This window comes from Canis lupus, chromosome 25 (assembly GCF_048164855.1).
Source record: "Canis lupus baileyi chromosome 25, mCanLup2.hap1, whole genome shotgun sequence".
NCBI classification, from domain to species: Eukaryota; Metazoa; Chordata; class Mammalia; order Carnivora; family Canidae; genus Canis; species Canis lupus.
Window position 1 is genome coordinate 44436226 of NC_132862.1, and position 24814 is coordinate 44461039.

Genomic DNA, 24814 nt, shown 5'->3' on the forward strand with positions numbered 1-24814 from the left:
CACACCTAGAACATTGCCTTTGCCAGCACGGCCCAAGATGGCTCCCTGGCATATTCACAGTCCCAGCGACAGGATGAAAGAAGGGGAGCTGAAAGTTGAACTGCAGTGCTCACACTCCCTCGCAGTCCCACAACTAGAACTTGGTCTGTTGGAAGAGGGGAATGTAATCTTTATTCTGGGCAGCCGTGTGGGACGTGTGCCAGTGGATATTGGCAGATGAGCAGCAGTCTTTTTTATCTTGGGATTTGGTTAAGATGAACAAAAGTTCTGCGTTCTGTTGGGAACATCTTCACTTCTGACCCACCGGGGGATGTCTATGTACTTTAGTATATGCATTCATAGTTAATGAATTATGAAGACTAAAGCAGGCACCAACATTCCATCCCGCTTCTGAGGAGCTGGTGCAAACCTTCAGCCAGTGTGGCCATGGACATGGCTTCTGTACCAGCCCAGGCTAGGTCTCCTCAGCATATCCTGTGGCATTCTTGTTTGGACTGTGCTAGAAAGTCACCTTCTCTCTTTATGATGCATTTTACTAGCTACTGGGCTTCATTTATGTACCTGTCAAAGCATAGTTTCTAAGCACTGGTTTCTGGGGATGCTCCCTTCTAATACCTTCTACAAAATGCTGCAGTTTCTAGTTCTTCCAACCTGAATTATTTGCATCTCTGTGGGATTTGTATTTCTGTGACTGTAGGGAAGGGAAGGGGAAAGAGTTGTTTCCTACTTACAGTTAGAGTGGAAGAATGACCTCTGGCCATATGGAAACATGTTCTGTGGTTCCATGATCCATGCAACACCTGTAAATGCTGACTGCAGGTGATGGTGTCTCAGCAGAGCAGGGCCAATGATGTGTGATCCCCCACCCCCAGGTCAATAGCTGGTGGGCGAGCCACAAGGGGCATGGTGGGGGTACACATGGGCTCTAGAAGTGAATGTGGCAGTATGCTTTTCCTGTCCTTGCCCTGTGTGTTCTGCATAGTGGAGTGGCAGACATTTTCTTGTTGAGGACTAGTTTACTGGAAGCCTCCAAAATGGTTCTTGGATGGCTTTATTTTTAGCCTTCAAACAAGGCTGAGCCTTCCTGCTTTTCTTTTTTCTCTCACATTCCAGCCTCCTGGAATACGGTTTTGTCTTTTGTATTCTGATTCAAATCCTCTTCATCCACTGGAGACTCAAATACCTTCTCTTGGAGAGGCCCTCCTGCAAAATACTGATTTTTTTTTTTGACACTTGTTTTTCTCTCATGTTCCTTCTATCAGTTGAATTGAACTATCACTGTTCTCTATTGCTAAGTATTTAAACTTCACATATTTTTGTCTTCTTTTCTCACTGAGGTTGTAAACACTTGAATTCTTTTACTCCTGTATTTAACAGTCATTTAGTAGTCATTTATTAAGGCCTGCTCTGTACCCGCTACTGTGCAAGGTACTGGTTATGCAAAGACAGTCTCTCTCCTGGCACCTATATAAGATAACTCAGGAAGGAAGACAGTTACTGGAAACAAGAGAACAAATGATTACTGGTAGACATATGTGCAAATGCTTTGAAAGATAAGAAAACCAACTGCCTAGGAATGTTGGAAAGTTTTATTGAAGGAGTTGGCATTTCTGATGGCCTATCAAATGGAAGAGGAGAGACAGTTACAAGTGTAATTGAGTATGTTCCATGGTTTGAGGGAGGTAGGATTTGGAGGTCTATGTGTGTTTGGCTGGGCAAAGGAGAAGATGAGCAGGAGAAAATGCTAAAAAGGTGAGGTGGGCAAGATGGTGAAGTGCTTACAGGCTTTGCTAAAGCATTTGGATGATCCTGTAGGGAACAGGGACCCCTGGACCTCTTAAGGAGGGGAGTGTCATGGCACATATGTATATTAGAATGATGATGTTGGATTCAGGTGAAAAATTGAGTGGAGTGGGGAGTAAGCCCAGGGACAGATGGGTCAGTTTGATTCAAATTCCTGCTGAGTACAGCACGAGAAGGAAGGGGGTGAAGAGAGGCTAGGAATGAATGAGCGGAGCACATCTGAGAGCATGAGGATGACTCACTGGATGTGGAGGAAGCTATGAGCGAGAGTGCCGGTAGCCTTTATGCCTCTGCAGAAGGCCATGTCCTACCTCGTAGCTGATAAACATCAATTCACTTTTCAACACAGCCCGCCAGTGATGTATACCCCTGTGACATTTAATTTTTGATGTTAGCTCCTAAGAGCAAAACAATATTGATATTATTACTTTTTAGGGTTGATTATAAGCATTTTGTGTGAGTTTACAGCATAAGCACAAAATTTTGTGATGTTATGGTCAGCCTGTTGGGCAGTCAGACTATTTTATAATTAAGTTTACTTCGTCTTATTTTGGGGAGGGTGTAGTATCTGTTCTGGGAGTACACAATCAAAATGTGTTCCCTGCTGTGTGTTAAAGAAAAACAAAAACTGCAAAATGTTTCTTTCACTTCAGGTTTTATGGGTTAAAAAAAAAGTAGAGAAATAGCCTTCTAATTCTTTCCTGCCATTCCCCAAAGAAAGGTACTGTGATATTTTATTAAATTCAAATAGTGAAGTTTTGTTTGTTTGTTTCCTACTGTCAGGCCAGCAATCTGAACCATGATGTGGAGCGAGAGGGGATTGGGAAAAGAAAAATATTTCCTGGTATAATCTCCCTTCCAGTACCAAGAAATGCTTGTCCCTGGGATGGTATATGCCACCCAGATGGCAGAGCAAGGGGGTTTAGTAGGAACGTATCTTTTCCTTTTTGTCTGGTGTTGCCCATAACCACATAATTGTTTTTAGCTTAATTGGTTCAGATGCTGCATTGTTTCCAAAGGAGATCAATCTTTCTCTCAGTCCAACTTCTGTGCAAGCTGCAACACCCCCTCCGCTCCCTCCACCCCAAAAGGTCCACTGCTTTAATGCCTAAATGCTTAACAGTTTATCTGCTGATCCCCTTAGCTCCCAGATACTGAAAATAAATTATCTTTATGTTATGGCTGCTATTAATATATTCCTGTTTGTCTTGGCCTCTGAGTTATGGGGTAGCCGTCTGCCTTGAACACTGCACCATAACAATTGTATAACCTCTTCCAAGCACTGCAGCAAACTTGAATTTATAAATGCCTGTGGAGTGAGAGGGGCTGACTTGAGCATGGACGTTTACAGCAGAAGTTCTCTTCCCTGAAGGTCTCTGTCAGCTGATCTTTCCAGAATGATTATGAGAGACTCAGCCTCTCCTGACATTTCTTGACCCATTATTCATTGACCAAGTTTAATTGCAGGAATCCAGCCAGATGTCAGGATCAAGTTTTATGAAGAATGAAGTCGTACTGCATTGATTGATGTAAAACTCTAATAAATGATGCAGCTTCGTAATTAGTATTTAGACAAAACATACAGATTCTGAATTGAAAGCTTGTCTCCCAATAGGGGAGATCCTTGGAAGGCTGAGGTTTTGAACATTTTTATGTTGGTCCGACGTTACATCCCTGGGGGGACCCCACTTGCACTTCTTTTTTTTTTTTTTTAAAAAAAAGATTTATTCATTTGAGAGAGAGTGTGTGTGCATCTGAGAGAGAGCAAGCAAACACAAGTCAGTGGAGGGGAAGGGCAGAGGGAGAGGGAGAAGCAGGCCCCCCATCCCTGGCTGAGCAGGAAGTCTGATGTGGGGCTCAATCCCAGGACCTCGCGTTCATAACCTGAGCAGAAGGCAGACGCTTAACTGACTAAACCACTCAGGCACCCCTCACTTACACTTCTTACCTGATCTTCACCAATTCTGTATAAGGACATCAATCCAAACAAGTATCTTTGAGCAAAGTGACTTTCCACCATGTTGAAGAAAGCCTAAAGATGTGGTATTGAAATTAAGATTTTTAGGTTTTATTTTCAGAAGAACTGCATGAGTTTCTATTCAAGTGGGTCTCAAACTGTGTTCCACAGGGTCATGGGGGTTCCAAGAAAGTGTCTCAGGAACTGCGTGGGGCATGGAGAGGGGTTCTGCTTTCTTCCTCTGCCACCTTCATCCAGAAAAGCTCCATACTTTTATCTCCTGTGCATGTTGGCCTTCTAAGTACATTTCATTCTAAGAATGAGTTCTGCTGCTTAAATAATTCGAAAACTTGATCTAGCCTAATTCTCAGTTTTACAGAAGAGGATACCGAGGGCCATGGAGATTGTAAAATCTCCCCATGGTAACCATAGCAATGACCAAGCTGGATCTAAAACATTGATCTCTTTGTTAATTTTCCCCATTCTCACTAGTGTGAGGTGGTATCTCATAGTGGGTTTGATTTGTATTTCCCTGATGGCAAGTGATGCGGAGCATTTCCTCATGTGCTTGTTGGCCATGTCTATGTCTTCCTCTGTGAGATTTCTCTTCATGTCTTTTGCCCATTTCATGATTGGATTGTTTGTTTCTTTGGTGTTGAGTTTAATAAGTTCTTTATAGATCTTGGAAACTAGCCCTTTATCTGATACGTCATTTGCAAATATCTTCTCCCATTCTGTAGGTTGTCTTTTAGTTTTGTTGACTGTATCCTTTGCTGTGCAAAAGCTTCTTATCTTGAAGTCCCAATAGTTCATTTTTTGCTTTTGTTTCTCTTGCCTTCATGGATGAATCTTGTAAGAAGTTACTGTGGCCGAGTTCAAAAAAGGTGTTGCCTGTGTTCTCCTCTAGGATTTTGATGGAATCTTGTCTCACATTTAGATCTTTCATCCATTTTGAGTTTATCTTTGTGTATGGTGCAAGAGAGTGGCCTAGTTTCATTCTTCTGCATGTGGATGTCCAATTTTCCCAGCATCATTTATTGAAGAGACTGTCTTTCTTCCAGTGGATAGTCTTTCCTCCTTTATCGAATATTAGTTGACCATAAAGTTGAGGGTCCACTTCTGGGTTCTCTATTCTGTTCCATTGATCTATGTGTCTGTTTTTGTGCCAGTACCACACTGTCTTGATGACCACAGCTATGATTTTCTTTTTTTTTTTTTTTTTTTTGATTTTCTTTTTAAAAATTCCCCTGGCTATTCAGGGTCTTTTCTGGTTCTGCACAAATCTTAAAATAATTTGTTCCAACTCTCTGAAGAAAGTCCATGGTATTTTGATAGGGATTGCATTAAACGTGTACATTGCCCTGGGTAACATTGACATTTTCACTATATTAAATTATTCCAATCCATGAGCATGGAATATTTTTCCATCTCTTTGTGTCTTCCTCAATTTGGAGAGGATGTGGAGAAAGGGGAACCCTCCTGCACTCTTGGCAGGAATGTGAACTGGTGCAGCCACTCTGGAAAACTGTGTGGAGGTTTCTCAAAGAGTTAAAAATAGACCTGCCCTACGACCCAGCAATTGCACTGCTGGGGATTTACCCCAAAGATACAGAGGCAATGAAACGCTGGGACACCTGCACCCCGATGTTTCTAGCAGCAATGGCCACAGTAGCCAAACTGTGGAAGGAGCCTCGGTGTCCATCGAAAGATGAATGGTTAAAGAAGATATAGTTTATGTATACAATGGGCTATTCCTCAGCCATTAGAAACGACAAATACCCACCATTTGCTTTGACGTGGCTGGAACTGGAGGGTATTATGCTGAGTGAAGTAAGTCAATCGGAGAAGGACAAACATTATATGGTCTCATTCATTTGGGGAATATAAAAAATAGTGAAAGGGAATAAAGGGGAAAGGAGAAAAAATGAGTGGGAAATATCAGAAAGGGAGACAGAACATGAAAGACTCCTAACTCTGGGAAACGAACTAGGGGTGGTGGAAGGGGAGGTGAGCGGGGGGTGGGGGTGACTGGGTGACGGGCACTGAGGTGGGCACTTGACAGGATGAGCACTGGGTGTTATCTATATGTTGGAAAATTGAACACCAATAAAAAATAAATTTATAATAAAATAAATAAATAGAAAAAAATAAAACATTGATCTCTTGTCTACCAGTCCACTGTTCTTTATTCTTCCTAATGACTCTTGGATTCCTCAGTGTAGCCATGACCAAGATGGGGCTATTAGCACCAACCTTAGAGCTAAACTAGAACCTAAAAGAAAGTGGATTCTGCTTACAGATGCCATAGAGCACAGAGGTTAAACAAGTAGGTACTGGATTTGGACTGTCTGGGCTCACATCTCTTCTCCACCCTTGCTAGCTGTATGACCTCACATAAACTTAAGCTCCTTAACGTTCCTCGAGTTCTGCTTCCCCAGCTGTAAAACAGCTGTTGTGCAGGTGAGATAAATCAGTGCGCATACAAGTACTGCCAGCAGTGCATGGCAAGGAGTAAATATTCAATAAACATTAGTTTTTTTTTTAAAGTTTGAATCATTAGCTCTTTGAATCCTGGGCTCTTCTGTAGCTTTCCCTTGGATGCATTGTTTTTTTGTTTTTGTTTTTACAAATATTTTGTTTATTTTAATGAAGCTGGTACAGACAATGTCCATTTAAAACCCATATCCCAGGCCAAAAAATACAAATAAAATAAAAAAGAGTAGTGTTCTGTTGAATACACTTCTGCATGAATAACTTTATTAACTGCTAATGAAAACTAGAACTTTTCTGGGATCTTCTGACAAGACTTTTATCTTAAAATGCTTTCTCTTCAGTGAAGCCATCTTTGGAGTTAGTCATTTACTCTCATCATCTCTGTCTTCTTGACTCCAGCCTGATATTTCTCTTCTTTTGGTCCAGACCCTCAAATTTTAAAAGAAGCTTCAAGTTAAGGAAAGGTAATTTTTCCACAGTTCAGTTCTCTGAAAAACTTCCATCTCCCACTGAAAGTCATAGTCCAGGAGTGAAGCAATCACATGCTAGAACTTCAGGGCCAATTGGAAAGTCATCATGAACACTTGTATTGGTCGATCTTATTTATCACAAGCCTGAAAATGCACAGTCCTGGAAAAGGTGGCCTCTCTGTGCACACATGTAATTTTTAAAAAGGAAAGGACAATATGAAGGGGGATGAGGTTTGATCACCAAAAATCAGCACAATGAAAACAAGTGATAATGAATAATGGGCACTAGAATTCAAATTACCAGATGTTTTAAAGAGATAGGGTGCCAGTTTTCAATTCCGTTTTGAACACCACATTACAAAAGAACTATTTTTAAGAATAAAAAAGGATTGAGGATAAAGAAAAAAAATAAAAAGAATATCTAAATCATTGAATGACCCCCTGTTTGTTCCTGATAAACTTCAATCACATCTTCTTCCTCCATTCCCAGTTCTTTTGGAGTGTGATTATCAGCAATTCTCTGACCTTCAAAGAGAAACCTGAGTGAATTCATTAGAACTCCCTGTCTTTGACAGTATGATTCTTTGAGTTTCTTGAGATGTGTTGTCATTTTCACTTTGAAGTGAATCTCACTGCTATCTTGTCCAATGACTTTGAGTTTAATGTATTCTCCTTCCTTCTTATCCCCCAAGTCCTCAGTTGAGGTTTTGCCTCCTGGTCAGACATGGTGACGTTGGCTTCACCCAGGGTCTCCGCACTGCAGTGGCCTCGGGTAGGCAGAACCTCACTCCGGGGTTTACAAATCCGTCTCCCCTTGGATGCATTGTAACTTGTTGATCCTATTATATTTGATGCCAAGGATGACCATGTTTGTGGGTGTGTGTTCCCTCATGTCTGTTAAAGCCATTATCATGTGGTGGGAGGAGTGATAAGATCATAGGCTATTGGAACTGGAAGCTTGTGTTATGTTGTAGATAATTGAGTGAGGGCTGAAGTCCCCATCACCAGAAATGACTTGCTTAGTCTTCTGGGATTTTCCAAATTGTGACATCTGACACAATCCTGGAATATCTGCAGTCTATCCAAAACCACTTTGTATTCTTTGCCCCAATATGTTTATGCTGCAGTTAGAAAAAATCATTTTCTATTGAGGTAACATTCACTCAACATAAAATTAACCCGTTTATTGTGTACCGTTCAGTGGTATTACATACATTCACAATGCTGAGCGACCAGCGCTTCTATCTGGACACCATGCATTTTCATCACTCCCAAAGCAAACCCGGTCCCCAAAGAGCAGCCATTCCTCATTCCCCCTCCTCCCAGCCCCTGTCAACCACTAATCCACTTTCTGTCTTTATAGACTTACTTATTCTGGATTTTTCAGATACATGGCATCATACAATATGTGAACTTTTATATCTGGCTAACTTCACTCAGCATAACACTTTATTTTATTTATTTATTTACTTATTTATTTATTTTTAAAAGATTTTATTTATTTATTCATACACACACAGAGAGAGAGAGAGAGAGAGAGAGAGAGAGAGAGGCAGAGGGAGAAGCCGGCTCCATGCAGGGAGCCTGACGCGGGACTCCCTGGTCTCCAGGATCACACCCTGGACTGAAGGCAGCGCTAAACCGCTGAGCCACCCGGGGTGCCCAGCATGACACTTTAAACGTTCATCCACATTGTTTCATGCATCAGTACTTTATTCCTTTTCTTGATATTTATACTGCATTTTGGTTAAAGGATCCCAGTTTCCCTTTCATCTCCCAGCATCCCCCTGAAGTGAGGCTAACTGACCACAACACAGTTTTCCGTTTCCTATATCTCTCTTCCCTTTCACTCCAGATCTCTGTCATTGATAAGAGACTACATTGTGGTCCCCTTTCTTACTACCAACCTGTCCCTAGTTTCTCAGGACAGGAGCCCAAGGGCAGAGAAAGCTCACCACCTACTATCCTATCTAGAGTCTTATCTCTGAGGCCATTTTAGACACGTGCTTGTGCCCAGGTATTTGTGAACTCGGATGATTGGGCTGGCATCTCTACCATGAAGAAGGAACAGACTTCAGAGGCTGGACAGTTCAGCCTGCGGATGATCCCAAGTGGAACTAGCTGACATGTGGCCCCATTGGTTCTTGGCAACAATGCCATCATGTAGATTAGGAGAGCAATAAGTAAGTGTCATTTCATAATGTTGAGGTGTTCTGTTTGTTAACTTGATGAGTTCCTTGTCTATAAGGATGAACATCTGAACTCTAGAAGAGAGATTAAAAAAATAACATCACCATCCTAATCAGGTCCAATAATTCACATTTTAAGGTTGGATCTAAAGCTGAAGAATTTCTGGCATCCTTCCTTGGAATCAATTACAGTCAATTTCATCACATTTTACATCAGTTAAAGGAACATTGTCAAGATCAAATCTTGCCCAACATAAATGTCTTTTGTTTTAATTTCCTTACCCTCATAAACCAAGAACTTCATAGACTACTGTGCCAAAAACATATTTTTCAAGCCAAATTTTGCGGGTTCAGTCTCTATTTGGGCTGTGGTGAGGAAAGCAGCAGCCTCCCTTTCCTGATCCCACATGGTTACCTGTACTGTTTTGGTCCTTCTTCATGATTCTCAGGTGTGCCCTGGACTCTGCCTTCTGTCTGCATACAGGGGTCTGTGCCCTGTTTTCTCAGGTGCTTAAGAAGTTGTCTTTCTTTATTGATGGGATTATTTGTGCTAATCTTTCCAGAGGACAGGCATGGGCCACAGCAGGGCAGAGAAACAGGCAGGGCAAGCAGCCAGAGATCTGATGAGCAACAGAGCCTGAGCAGGACAAGGCCATGCTCCACAGGTCTGAAGCTGTGTACAAGCCACCCTGTAGGTCCAGGCACCCTGTAGGTCCAGCGTCAACTCAGAGAAGTTGAACTCAGAGTAGCTGAGGCAGAAAGGATCCAACGTGGACTTTAATACAACAGGTGAGTTAGGCAGCCAGCAAGAGGACCAACAGCAGGTTGGGACATGCCCATGAGTTTAGGTTCCAAAGCAGAAGCAAGCTTTGTCTTGACCTCTTTGACCTTCTCATTGTTCCCTGTGATGGGCAAGAACCCACAGGTGTGTACTTGCTGCTGAGGGCAAGACAGGTCTCCACAGGTGTAACTTATTCCTGATTAAGGATGGACAGAGAGGCCTAGACCTTTTCATAGGTCTCCTAACATGCGTTGCTAATGAGATTTTGTTCCTCATTGTGGCCCTGCTATGTAAAATACCCATGGCCATTCCTGGTCTCCACCAGGCAGACCCTCTCCTCCTCCTCAAAATTGGAATATCCAAAGGGTCAGACACCTTTTCATTCTCTTAGGGGCCCAACCTGGATTCTTTCTCATCACTATGATCTCAGTATGGGGAAACTTGAGCTTATCCATATTTTTGCTTCCCTGAGCCTTCTGGTGTCCAGGTGAGCTTGAGTTGGCTAAATGGTGGGCCAGGTTCCTTAGCACACAGGTAGGCAGCATGGTGAATATAGAGTTGAGCTGAGTTCTCCAGGATAGACCATTTGGAAGACAATGCTTTCCTGGCTCCCATCCTTCCTTCCTTGTCCCATGTCTTTGGGCAGAAGAAAGTTGAAGAATAAGTTTCTTTTTATATCCACCCTTATTTTCTATGGACGTAAAGTTTGAAAGTAAGTCCACTTGAGCCTCTGCCTCTTTTCCTCTCTGGCTTCCCCTTATTCCAGAGCAAAGGTTTTGAATGCACAACAGAATACTGGGGAGACTTACAAATCCTAATGCCCAGGCTGAACTCCTAACTGATTAAATCAGCACCTCTGGGGTGGGTCCCAGGCACAGGCCTGCTTATGCTCTTCCAGGGGACAGCCATGGTTGGGAACCCAAACTGTAGTGAAACTTTACGACAGTGGCCTGGCCAGAGCAGTCTTGGCCAACCCAGGCATCCCTCTGCTTCCCCTTTCTGCACAGAATCAGCAGGACGCCAGGCTTTGCTGCGGGTTCAGTTCAGCATCTGAGGCAGCACAACCCTTCAGAGTTTGACTTCTACTCCTCAATTGTCTAGCACGCAATCCCAACCCTGCCACTCTCTGTGCTGTTTCTTCACATACGAGTGGGGCTGGTAGCTGCCCAGGCCGTGTAACCACCTGCCCAGGTGGTTGTAAGGATTCTCTGAGTTATTGTATATAAGAGATTTAAAGGAACATGTCCTATAGAGGTGCTAAATGTTATTATCTTTCATAGAATGATTTGTTTTCATAAAACTTTATTGTTGGACATAAACTTTGCCTCTTGGTGGTTTCTCTTTTGTCCTAGTGTCAATTTCCTATCAAAGACAAAGTGCTTCCCCCTTCATTTTCTCCTATATTCTCTCTCTCTCTCTCTTTTTTTAAGACTTATTTATTTTAGAGAGAGAGAGAGTGCAGGGGGAGGGGCAGAGGGAGAGGATCTCAAGTAGACTCTGCTGAGCGTGGAGCCTGATGTGGGGCTATATCTCACCATCCTGAGATCATGACCTGAATCGAAATCAAGAGTCAGATGCTTAGCTGACTGAGCCATCCAGGCACCTCTTTTCTCTCCTACATTTGGAAGGTTCTAGAGTATGTGGAAGTTAATTCTATCTCAGTGGGAAACAAGCTTTAATATCTCCTTGGATTTCCTCATATAGCCAAAAAAAATTTTTGGTACCATTTGCAATACAGATGGCTCAGCGGTTTTCTTTTCTTTTCTTCTTTTTAAAAAAAATTCCCTTGAAGAGTTCAAGTCCTGTTCAACCCTTCCTGAGAGGCCCTGAGAGTGAACAATGGCAGGCTCAGGGGAGAGAAGGCACTTGTGTTTAGTCTCACCACGAATATGTAACCGTCATGTTTGTTTGCTATTTCTTTATCCTGGAGACAAATGGTCTCTCTCTCTCTCTCTCTCTCTCTCTCTCTCTCTCTCTCTCTCCTCCTCTCTGTATATGTGTGTGTTTTGTGCGGCAAGAAAGTTTAACCCCTAGCTCCCATTCGGACCCCCTCCTTGCTGCAAACTCTGTGCAGGTTGACACAGATGTGAGTGAGGGACATTGTCTGCCTGAGTCCTGGCAGCTGGAGATGGAGGGCATGTTGTGGTGGGGGGTGGGGTGGGGGAATTTCCTGCCATCTCAAACACCCATCCCTCTCTTTCCCAGGCTTAGGTTTCATCTGAGTGTCTATATCATAATGACTCCCATCGGCCTCAGTGTCACAGACTGTCGCTAACATGAGCATCAGCCTGTCACCTTCCCCAACTTGGGCCTCCTCCAGGCAGGAGGCTCAAGCACGTGCTTATCAGTGGCACACATTGAGAAAGAACTCCAATGCTCTTGCAAAGGACTTTTAAAAAATGGACTTAGCATCTTGGTTTTTCTTCCTTTACTAACTAAACCTGCCAAATGCATCTTTAAATGAAGTCAAAGTTAGGACAATTGATGTTTCAGAATAATTGACAAGCATGAAAACCTGCTGGAAACAGCAAGGTTATTAGGCAGATGAGTTTGTGGGTGTTCAGATGTGAATTAAACCAATCCATTTCATTTGTTTGGTGTTCATTGGAGATGCAATATTTTTATGCAGGAGCTGTGAAAGGAGACACAGTTCAGTGGTGTTTATTAGTGACCTTGTCTTGTCCTCTGAATTATGGACAGGCAGCTCAGAACATCAGGAGGTGGTGCTAACAGTTGTGCCATGCTTTCTGTGTATTCTATATCCGTGAGGTGTTGCTGCCATCTCGGGCTTGGATTTTGAAGTAGAGAAAGTGAATGTGGCTTTTCAAATCAGAAGTATTTATAGAACTAGGTTCTGATTTAACAATAGCTGCAGGCCTTATGCTAGAAATAATAACACAAATCAGGAAAGAGAGAGAATCTCTCTCCCTATAAAACACCTCCCCCGTCCCTGTCGACAGTGTTTACTTTTTTTGGGTGTCTTTATGACAAATTAAGGGTTTGCCAATCTGATCAAAAGGGTTTTAAACTGAAGATAGGGGTGATGGAAGTAAATGCCAAACCAACCCTATGGCACTGATAGTAGTATGGGGTTGGCATACTGATGTAGCTGAACTCTCCCTGAGGGTATCCCACTGACTTAGTCTGCGTCTAGAGAGGGGGTACGTGGGCTACACAGCTCCTAATTTATAAGGAATCCTGGGGCATGTGTGGGCAGCACCTCCTGCAAGTGGAGCCTAGTCTCTGTGTCCAGCTGGCTCTTCTTTCTGGCTCCTGACATGGGTGCCCCATTATGCCCACTCACACACAGTGGCCTTTACCCTGCTCACACGAGCAGACACTGTCTGAGCTGCACATCTATCCTGGAATTCTGCATGGGGCTCAGGCCCCTGACACCTCTGGAACCTAGAACATGGGTCCCCTTTCCCCTCCAGATCCAGGCTACTTTTATGCCTTAAAAATGCAGAAGTCTGACTATACCTTCTTTCCTGGAAAATTGAGCTTTATTCCCACCCTTCTATGCTAAATGCCTCCTGGGATCTTACTATCCTTAAGGGGTCAGGGGCATCATCTCCAGGGCCTCAAGGGTTACTCATAATTCCAAGAGTGAACATTTTCTAGCAATCTCATGCTAAAACAGATGAGAAAAACAACAACAAAATTACAGATTCCATCCCTCTGTTGTATCATATTCCTCGCCCCCACAATTCAGCAATTGTCTCACCACAGAGAGGAGAGTAATATGGCCGAAATGCTCAGGAAGTACAGAAGATCCAGTTGCCAAAGAAGCTAATAGAACCGTAGGCCCCCTGAATAGAAGTATTATGTGCAAAATGAAGGTGGCGGTGGTTTGTTCTGCCCCAGTCACCACCCTGGGCGACAGCACAACTTTGGTAGCCTGTTTTGAGAGGAACACTGATCGAGAAAGAGATGAGGATGGAGAGGATGTGAAAGTAGCTTGTGTTTTAGCTTAGAAAACAAAAGATTGATGGAGAAGGGAGGAAGATTTTATATATTACTTAGTATATTATCTATATTGCCTCTCTATATTAATGGTCTGTATTCTAATATTTATTAATAATAGCAGTAGCATTTTTGAATATCTGCTATGTCTCAGACTTTTGGGATGCATTAACTAGTCTTAGTCCTTGCAATAACCCTGTTGGGTACAGGTGATGAAACTGGAGAGGTTAAATGACTTACCCAAACTCCCACACTTAGTAAGTAGCAAAGCTAAGATTCATATCCAAAGGCCAGGTTCCATTTTCCATGTCTCCCTGGTATGTGGAAGACAGTGTGCTTTTTTTTGCATGGTGCCAGAGAACTAAATTAGAGCCACAAGGAAGAAATCAAAGCAACAGAAATTCAAGTCGACATTAGGAAGAACTTTCTCATCGTCACAGGAGTACAGAGATGAAATGAATAAATCAACCACACTTGACTTTCTGGGTGCTCAGTGGTCTTCAGGCACAGGCTGAAGGGCTGATATGGAAGGTACAGTGAGGGTTATTTAATATTATAAGAAGGAAAAAAATATTATAAGAAGGAGTCAGCAGATGACCCCTAATGATCCTTTCTATTTTATTAGTCTGTTTAAAGTAACCTTCCCCCATCACCGCCAGACACACAAGCTAAAAGAGGAGATGTTGGACCAATAGCCAATTACTTAGAAATAATTCTAGGACTAATTGTGCCATCTAGTGTTATTAAAGCTTGTAGTTTCTCTCTCATTCATACATTCATTCATTCACTTACTCAACATATATTTTTCTGAGTGCCTACCATGTTCTAGGACCTAGATGGATACATGCTAGTGAATAACACAGAGTTACTCCCATCAAGGACTTGTCTATAGACTGGATAGGCAGAGAGATGTGTAAACAGGTGATTTTAAGTCTATTATAAACATAATTAGGGAATTACCGGAGGATGCTGAGGGATTCCAAACACACCTAAGTGGAAACAACTCGGGAGCCAGCAAGGTGAAGGGGTGAAAAAGAAAAAAAGAGGTCTAGGCAGAGAAAACAGCACGCGTAAGAGACCTGGAAGCCTGAAGTCCCCGGTCCAGCCCAGTCTTGCACTTCAAGTGCGAGCGCCCCCTGCTGGTGCAGGTGGATCTCAGCGTCCCGGCAGGGCTGGGTCTCCCCGGGTCTCCGCTGGGGTACAGCGGGGTCTCTGCAGAGGATGTTCAGGGCTGCTTCAAGACAATGTCCCCTGCTGCTCCAAAACTTGCACGTTAAAGTCCTGCAAAGAGGCTGTTTGCCCTGACATTTTCACTAGGCCAGAGCCATTTTGAATTTCTCCACAGAAATGGGGGGGAACCATTCTTCTTATGCTTTGTCACTGACATAGTGACAGGGATGCTTGTGTCTGTGTTTCTTGGAGTCCCTTGGTTCTGCTGGCATCAGCTGCAGTTCATTAGACTCATATGGCTGGGAGGGGGCAGGGGGCATTATAGGGGGCCGGAGTGGGGCAGGGGAGAACTTGGAAACTGACATCTCCATTTCTTCCAGCTCCCTTCTTCCCCCCATCCTCCAGAAACCCCGGTACAAATCTCTTCCATGCAGACACCTTCCCACCTCATGCAGACAGGGCCGGCCCTCTACCCTCTCAACAACGTGGACACGTCTGAATCCCAGTGAGGGGCACAGCCCAGATTCAACCTGGGATCCTCATGATGTGTCTCTATATCCAGGTGTGACTATAGAACCCAAAAATTTGACAGGTAAGGAGATCATGTCATCATTTTCTTACCTCCAAGGCAGGACTGTACTTACACCATCTCAGACAGATGGTTAACTGTCCTATTTTAAAAGATCTCTAGGGAGGACGATTTCACAATTCCCCATGGCTGTCTATCCTAGTATTTAATCATCTTCATTACCAGTGAGTTCTTCTTTAGGCTGCATCTATTTTTTTTTTTGTATTGCATTTTTTTTTATTTATTTTTATTGGTGTTCAATTTACTAACATACAGAATAACACCCAGTGCCCGTCACCCATTCACTCCCACCCCCCGCCCTCCTCCCCTTCTACCACCCCTAGTTCGTTTCCCAGAGTTAGCAGTCTTTACGTTCTGTCTCCCTTTCTGATATTTCCCACACATTTCTTCTCCCTTCCCTTATTTTCCCTTTCACTATTATTTATATTCCCCAAATGAATGAGAACATATAATGTTTGTTTTAGGCTGCATCTAAATCTCTTTGGTTGTGATTTAAGTCTTGTTCCTTGAGGGTATATGCTGTGGATCTTCTGCTTTAGGGGAGGGGAGAATTCTGGTCCTAATTTTGCAGCCTTAGGAATCATCCATTCTATTTTGACACCCTTCTTTGGGGTTTATTATTATTATTTTTAAATTCATAAACCTGAGGGTTGAGTCAGGGATGATTTCCAAGGAGTCTTCTAGCTCTAAAAGCTGTAACAGCTCACACTAAAAGTGCTGCACAGGTATCCTGTGTGATTCAATATTCTCTGGGAAAAATAATTGTTTGTTGTGTGAAAAGGTTGTAGCTGAAATTTGAAATGATGCCATATAGACCTAGTCCAGAAAGCTACCTTTCTGTTAGTGACATAGAGTGGGACGATAGGAAGGAATGAACAATGGAGGGGCTGCTGTCACTCAGCCGGACCTTTTAGAGTCTCTGCAGGGTATGCACATGGCCATCCGTTTTGGAGGGTGTTGCACCAGCCTCTAGCTCCTGACAGCTGAGAAAGTGAATGCCCAGAGGAGGGCAGTTGTACAGTAGGCTAGATTTTCACCCTGCCTATCCTTGCCTATCTTTAAAAAGTCAATGCTCTAGGTAGGATGATACCTTAAGCCATTATCATGTAACCTTTTCCTGGCCCGAGAAAAGAGTTGTTGCAGACTCACTGTGGTTAGTACGGCAGGATTCAGGACCCTTGAAGATGGAGGTTTGCCAGGAACAAAGACAAAGACTCCACACAAAAAGCAAGAGGATGCTGAAGACAAACTTTACTTATTTCCCTTTTATTTTTTTCAAAGCATTCTTGTCTGCTATCTTTGGTATATGTGTCCAGAGGACAGCTTGCTTAAGGCTGGTGGTATTAGTTAGCTCACTTAAGGGAAGAGTTGTCAGGCACAGTTTATCCCATGCAGAGTTTTACCAGCTAAGCTTGCTGAGCTTCTGGCCTCATCCATACAGATTTTCCTCTACTTATAATAGGGCTATGTCCTGATACATCAGTTTTAAAGTGAAAATACCATAAGTCAAAAATGCATTTAATATACCTAACCTCCTGAACATCATAGCTTAGCCTACCTCACCTTAAATGTGCTCAGAACACTTACATTAACCTACAGTCAAGCAAAGTTATCTAATACAAAGTTTATTTTATAATAAAGTGTTGAATATCTCATGTAATGTGTTGAATATGGTACCTAAAGTGAAAACCAGGATGATTTTAAGTGTATCAGCGGTTTACCCTGTGATCATGGGGCCAACTGCTGCTGCCCAGCATCCCAAGACAGAGGACCCTATCGCATATTGCTAGTGTAGGAAAAGATCCAAAATTCAAAATTTAAAATCCAAAATTCAAAATACAGTTTCTACTGAAAGCATATCACCTTAGCACCTTCTTAAAGCCAAGAAATCTTAAGTTGAATCATCTTGAGTTGGGGACTGTTGGTCCATAGGAGTGAATGCAGCTTCAGTCAATGACTGGATCACATTGCGAGATGGATTAACCTGCCATTCACTTGTATACTCTTACCTCCTCAAGCTCTTTAAAAGGATACAGAAATAAAGAATTCATTGTTGGGTAGGCATGAGAGGAATTTTAATCTTCTGGAAATGTAAATGTGAGATTGTAGATTTTCTCTTGCTTTTATTACTGGTATCATCAAACAGCACTGGACTCTGTCTGCTGACAGCCATTCTTTTATTACTTCAGACTTAGCTAGAAGTTAAAGTGTATTAAGGACCCAACTCAGTCTTAAAATTGTTTGTTCAAAGTTGTAGGGTACTTAGATGGCTATGTGCTGTATGATTCCAACTATATAATATCTGGAAAAGGTAAAACTATAGACACAGTAAAAAGATCAGTGGTTGGGGTGGGGAAGAGATGTATAGGCAAATGAAGAGGAATTTTAGGGCCGAGGAAATACTCTGTATGATATTATAATGATGGATGTAGTCATTATACATTTGTCCAAACCCACTGAATGTACAACACTGGGAATTACCTCTTTTTTTGGGGGGGGGGGGAATGACCTCTTAGGTAAACTTTGGATTTGGGGTAATTACGCTGTGTCAATATAGGTTCATCCTCAGTAAAAAAAATTATATATATATATATATATATATATATATATATACACACACACACATACACATACCACTCTGGTGAAGGATGTTGGTAATGAGTGAGGGGGTGGGTATACGGGAAAAAAGAAATCTCTGTTCTTTCCTCTTAATTTTATGGTAAACCCAAAACTGCTCTAAAAACAAAACAAAGTAAAACAAAAACAAAATAGCAACAAAAAGATCATTGGGCATACAAAAAATTGTCTTGGGTGTCTGAAGGGGAGAAAAAAGGCAGGATGGTCTTACCTGGATGCAAGTCTCCTGGGAATGAGCGTGTGCAGAATTAGGTGGGGGTGTATTGCAGAGCTAGTTCTTAGTGCTGTACAGAAAAGTCAGGAAAGAATTTAAATTAGCTAAAGATTCTAACCATTCTCCACCTGATGAATAGCACAAAGTTTTGAAAATACCTGAGCCTTCTATGCAACCTTTCATTTCTCAAAGCTTGGGGACTGGCAGCTTTAGCCTTCTCTAGGACCTCATAAGAGAAATTCAGGGTCTCAGGCTCCACCCCAGACTATGGAATCAGTCTGTAGTTTAACAAGACCCCCAGCTGATTCCTGTGATATTAAAATTCAAGGAGCACTGAAAAATAGGGTCCTTCCAGGTAGATTCTTAGCACACTGATTCCAGGCAAAATTGTGAAGTAGTTCTTCTTTGAGCCCACCAGCCTACTTTATGATAGTTTTTTCTCTCATTCAAGCTTCTTTCTCCCTCTATTCCCTTCCACTCTCATCCCCTCCTCCCTGGACCACCTTTCCCCCAGAAGCCCAGACAGAGAGACAAATAACAAAGACTATGCACTCAGTATGGCCCAGTACAAAAAAAAAGACATGAGAAGATAATTCATTTTAAATTGTTAATGACTTCAAAACTTGAGCAGTTATTTTTTTTAAAGATTTATTTATTTATTTTAGGGGCAGAGGGGCAAAGGGAGAGAGAGAAAGAGAGAGAGAGAATATAATTAGACTACCCACAGAGCACAGAGCCTGACATGGGGCTCGATTTCATGACCCTGAGATCATGACCTGAGCCAAAATCAAGAGTCCATCACTTAACCAGCTGAACCACCCAGGCACCTGGATGAGTTCTTTTTCACTGGGATGTTGTAATCTAAAATAGGATACTTGGGGCGCCTGGGTGGCTCAGTTGGTTAAATGAGATTCTTGATTTCAGCTCAGTTCACGATCTCAGGGATGTGAGATCCAGACTCACTGTGGGCTCTGTGCTGGGTGCGGAGCCTGCTTAAGATTCTCTCTCCCTCTCCCCTCCACTCTACACATGTTTGTGTGTGCTATCTCTCTCTCTCTCTCTCTCCTCTCTCTCTCTCTCTCAGAAGAAGGATATTTAACAAATCACTAATCTAAAGATTGTTTTTCTATTTGTTGAAATTGAGTCACTGTGGCACTCTGATGGAGACTGTAGGGGATAGGGTGACTTCCTTAATCACTCACTTGACACTTTGTGGGCAACCACTTAACTACATAACAGACTGATCTTTACTGAAAGGATGATCCCTAAGGCTTCTCAGACTGGTAAGTTCTCACTATTACTCAGAGACACTAAGTTCTTAGTGCTGCATCTCAGATACTTCTTTCTCATTTATATTATTTTGATTTACTTGGCCACTTGTGATACAAAGACCAGGTTTAAAAATAAGCATTGGATGTTAGGAGGGTTTTGATTAGCCAAAGAAACATGAGAGAATCCTTGGGGTGCCTGGCTGGCTCAGTCAGTAGAACATGCAACTCTTGATCTTGGGGTTGTGAGCTTGAGCTCCACGCCAGGCCTTTAAAAAATATGAAAAAAAGAAAAAATAAGAGAATTGTTGAGATATGATTCTTGGAACTAGCTGGACCCATGCTTAACAGTGTGCTAGTGGCTTGCTAGGCAGCTCTGACATGTGATGACTGCTAATATGTTTTTGTGTCCATTTTCTTTCCAGTTACTGTAGGAACAGATCTGACTTGCATGATATTTCCCCTTTTTATTGCTTGATCTGATTTTTCTTTCATTTAAATCATGTCCTAGAGATGGAATTCAACATCACAGCAACTCCCTGACTGTCCTGGGCCCAAATTTTTAAGATGTGAAATCCCTAAACGTGAATTTTGTCAATATGTGCTAGTAAAAGACAGATGCTGGGAAAAGGAAATGGATAAGTCCAGGTATTACAGATGAAACATTGGCAAATGCAAGGATTGCAAGTGTTATGTAAGTAAACACAGGTTTTATAGGTAGGAAATTGCAAAAGACAGATACTGCAAGTGATGGTCTTTGGGGTCAATAGCCCCTTGTATGTAACAGGGGCCTTGTAGCAGAAAAATAAGAGTAAAAACTTGCACACAGAGTCCCAGATCCCTAGAAGAGGGTCTTTTTAGCTAGGTAGCTCATTAAACAATGATAAGAGGACAAGTGAAACAATTTCCTTTTAATCTAATCTCTGTGGGTAACCTACCAGGGAGCTTTGTCAGGAACATTAGCTACCAGCTCAAGGCCAGCCTTTCATGTAGATACTTTTGTGAAATGATTGTGGGAAGTAGGGCAGGTTTTCTGGTCCTAAAATATCTCCTCTATAAGCCTGCAACATGTCTGAAATTGCACCATTAGCAATATATTCCTTTGGATGAATGCTAACACATCCAGAGATTGATAGAACATTCATTCATTCATTCATCAAATGTTTCTTAAGCACTTAATATAAGCCAAACACTATTCTTGGGAATGGAAATTTAAAGGCAAATAGAAATGGTTCTTGCCCTTGAAATGCTCAAAGTCCAGTCAAAGGGACAGGAGGTAAACAAATAACTCAAATAAACAAATAATAATTAGCAATACAACTGGTGCTTTCATAAAGATTACTACAAGGCTCTATGGGGGACAGAGGAAGAGAAGGCTCATCTGCCTAAACAGGTCTGAAGAGCCTTCGGGACATGACTTGAGCTGAGTCTTATAGGTTGCAAAAGATGCCAGGCAGATGACAGACAAGTGTCACACAGATGGTAAGGATGAAAGATGGCAACTTGAACGTGGGAGAGAAGGTATGCAGGATGATTTTGGACCATGAGGCCCTGTAAGCAGGAGGGAGCATCCCTGTGTCTGAGTAGGGGAATATAGACTTGAGTTCCCATGAAACATCATGTGGGTGTTAGATGCCCATATGTGTTCAGGGAGTGCTTCTGGAGATGAGGGAGGGGGAATATGGCAGGATTTATGCCCAGAGATGGAGAATGGCAGAGACCAATCTGTCTACTTGATCATTTTGTTGAAGGCATGATAGCACCAGGTTTCTCTTTCAAGTTAGCCCCTCTTCACTTAACCTTTTGCCACCCATATGCTGCTTTCCTATCCACATGACTTCAGTAATGAGAGGGTTAACCATTAGATTTTTTTTTTTTGAGGTTGGACACGTAAACTCCATCTTTTAATTTTTTTAATTTATAATTTGGGCATTTAAAAAGCTATTGAATATGGCTTAAATGAGTTCTTTGTGTAATGGGAAATGTTTTAAGCTCCATGCTTACCAAAACTTGTGTAACATTGATCAGTCCCAGGAAATGGAGCTTGCTCTGCCACCTGCAGAACAATCCATCTTGATGGGACCTTAGCTAAATGAATAAACTTGACAGAAAATAATTTAGTAATTTAGTCGATCTAACTTCTCCCTGTACAAGATTGCTTTCAGAGTTTTCAGGGAAATTTTCAAGCAGAAAATGGTTACTGGGATAAAACCAATGAAATTGAATTTGTCTTTCATGAGAAATTTGGCAAATTTGGTTATCAAATTCTATAGGCTGGGTAGTGTGGACATGTTGAATACTCCTGACTTCTGCTTCTGAAGAATTGATTTCAAGTATCTTCTCTTCAAACAGATGATGGACTCTTACATAAGAAGTGGTGGCCAACTGTTTCCTTTTTTCAAAAAAAGGGTTAAAAGACAAAAAGTAAGAACTGGAATTGTGCTTAATGATACTTAGGTTGGACCAGAAGTGATTAATGGGTGCTACCACAGATTGTCAAAGATGATTTAAAATTCCATCTTCCTGCAACACCTGGTTGGCTCAGTCAGTTGAGTGTCTGACTCTTGATCTCAGTTTAGATCTTGATCTCGTGAGTTCGAGCCCTGTGTTGGGCTCCACATTTGGCATGGGGCCTGCTTAAAATAAAATAAATAAATAAAAATTTAAAAGTCCATTTTCCTGGCAGTAAATAACCTGCTATTTTTCTACTTTCACTCACCACATATTTTCATGTTAATACTTTGTATTATACTGAGAGCCCTCTCCTTAGGTGTTTCCCAGTTTATGGTTGGGAGAATGGATATTCAAAGAACATAAGAGACTTGCCAGAGTTACACAGCCAGGTAGGAAGAGATACAAGCTTTGAACCCAGAGTAAATTCTAGTAAGTAACCCTTTTGGCTCCTAGACGGTAAATGAAAATATGAGAGATTCAGATCTGTTCAATAAATCCTGACCAAAGACCAGAACTGAGAGAATTTCTTCTGAGGCTGAGAAAGTCCAATCTCAAGTTGTTCAAAGGGTAGACACAGGCAGTGAAATCCCAGGGTCTGCTCTTTTGGACCTTTATGGATTAAAGACATACTTGAAAATCGAACAATCCTGTCATGGAATAAAACACAAATAATCTAGGGTCAAAAAGACTCCTCGGGAGTGTTTGGACATTCTCTGTACTCTCTGGGATAACAAAAGACAGGACCATATGACACTTAGCATTTCTTTCTCTAAGAATCTCAAGATTAAAAACCTTGAGAAGGGAGGCAAATTGCTCAAGATCATGTTGGGGATAGAACAACAGAGAAATCAGAGATGTTAATTTGTTTCACAAATGTGTACTTACACTCTCAGCACTTATGTTGGTAGCCTGCCTCTCCTGAAGAGCAACGTGCATTAGTGCTCAGGGGCAGGGCCAGCCTATCAACTGCCTCCCGGCTTGGGCCTCCAAAGGCCTCAGCCATTGCTGAATGAGTCCCTACCCGGCTTTGCTTGCACCTCCCCCCAAGAGTTTTGAAAAAGTATGTGCCTCATTATACATTTTCAAGTTCACATCCCAGAATTTTCATGATAAGTTTAAATGGTTGTAAATGATGCAATTTCTGGTGCTTTGTAGATCTTGACAGTTTAAAATAAAATAAAATTGTTGCATCCCTCTTTAAAAAGTTTCCAATGAAATATAAACACCATTGCTATTTGAAACCTTCTATTATCCATTCAAAAATATTATCTAAAAGCTCTTTTTTAAACAAAGATTTTGCATCATTTCTTTTTCACCATAGAAACATATTTCCATTCCATTTCCTTCATAAAAGTTTACCCTGATGCAATATATTTTTTATACCAAAAAGTCTTTATTGATTATGCAATCATAGTATTCTGTGACAAAAACAGGTATATAAATTTAAATTTAAGTTACAAAAACTTTCTTGTGACCATAAGGCTTGGTGCTACAAGTTTCTTCTGGGTTGAATTATTAATATTAATATTATTAGTATATTAATATTATTAGTATACAACTGAGCAAAATAAGTACATTATAAGCTTTTTTAAAAATTCAAGTATAATTAACATACACTATTTCAACAGTATAGCGTTTCAACAATTCTATACATTTCTCAGTGTTCATCAGGATAAGTGTTCCACCTATCCCCCTACCCACCTCCCCTTTGGCAACTACCAGCTGGTTCTCTGTATTTAAGAGTCTGTTTTTTACTTGTCTCTTTTTTCCTTTTGTTCTTTTGTTTCTTAAATTCCACATATGAGTGAAATGATATGGTGTTTTTCTTTCTCTGACTGATTCATTGCACTTAACATTATATCCTCTAGCTCCATCCATGTTGTTGCAAGTGGCAAGATTTCATTCTCTTTAAGGTTTAGTAATATTCCATTATGTATATAAATGTATACTATATATACATATATATATATCACATCTTCTTTATCCATCCATCTGGACACTTGGGTGGCTTCTATATTTTGCCTACTGTAAATACTGCTGCAATAACCATAGGGGGCATATATCTTTTTGAATTAGTATTTTTGGAGTTTTTTGGGTAAATGCCCAGTAGTAGAATTACTGGATCATACAGTAATTCTATTTTTAATTTTTTCAGGAAACTTCAAAAGCTTCCACAGCGGCTGTACCAATTTGCATTCCCATCAACATTGCAAGAGGGTTCCTTTTCACCATATCCTCACCAACACTTATTTGTTGTGTCTTTTTTATTTTGGCCTTTCTGATGTGTGTAAAATGATATCTTATTGTGGTTTTAATTTACATTTCTCTGATGATTAGTGATGGTGAGCATCTTTCCATGTGTCTGTTGGGCATATATATGTCTTCTTTGGAAAAATGTCTATTTGGGTCATCAGATCATCAGTAATTGAATTATTTGGGGTTTTTTTTGGTGTTTAGATGTATAAGCTCTTTATACATTTTGGCTATTAACCCCCAAGTGAAGTAATGATGAATAAAATAATGATTAACATAAAAATTAAATATCCCAAATATATGTCTTACAAAGATGGCTGGCTGGAGGGGATGGTATCTGATCAAAGGAGGCTTTCTGGACACCATATTTCAAATATTTCCTTTGGTGCCCTAGTGGGAAATGGATGTGTGCATGTGTGTTTGTGTGTGTGAAAGTGTGCCTTTCTTCTGTGGTGTAGGAGATGGATGGCTGTGAAAAGTCAGAAAAGAAAGGGAGAGTGTGGGGATCCCTGGGTGGCGCAGCGGTTTGGCGCCTGCCTTTGGCCCAGGGGGCGATCCTGGAGACCCGGGATC

At 41.5% G+C, this 24814-nt stretch overlaps 1 protein-coding gene and 1 pseudogene across 21 annotated transcripts in view; one reads left to right on the top strand and one right to left on the bottom strand.

Moving 5' to 3' along the window:
- The window catches only part of CACNA1C (calcium voltage-gated channel subunit alpha1 C), a 746185-nt gene that overhangs the window by 52962 nt on the left and 668409 nt on the right, over nucleotides 1-24814 (top strand). The window lies entirely within an intron of this gene.
- On the bottom strand, nucleotides 6108-7464 carry LOC140616904 (small ubiquitin-related modifier 1-like; annotated as a pseudogene).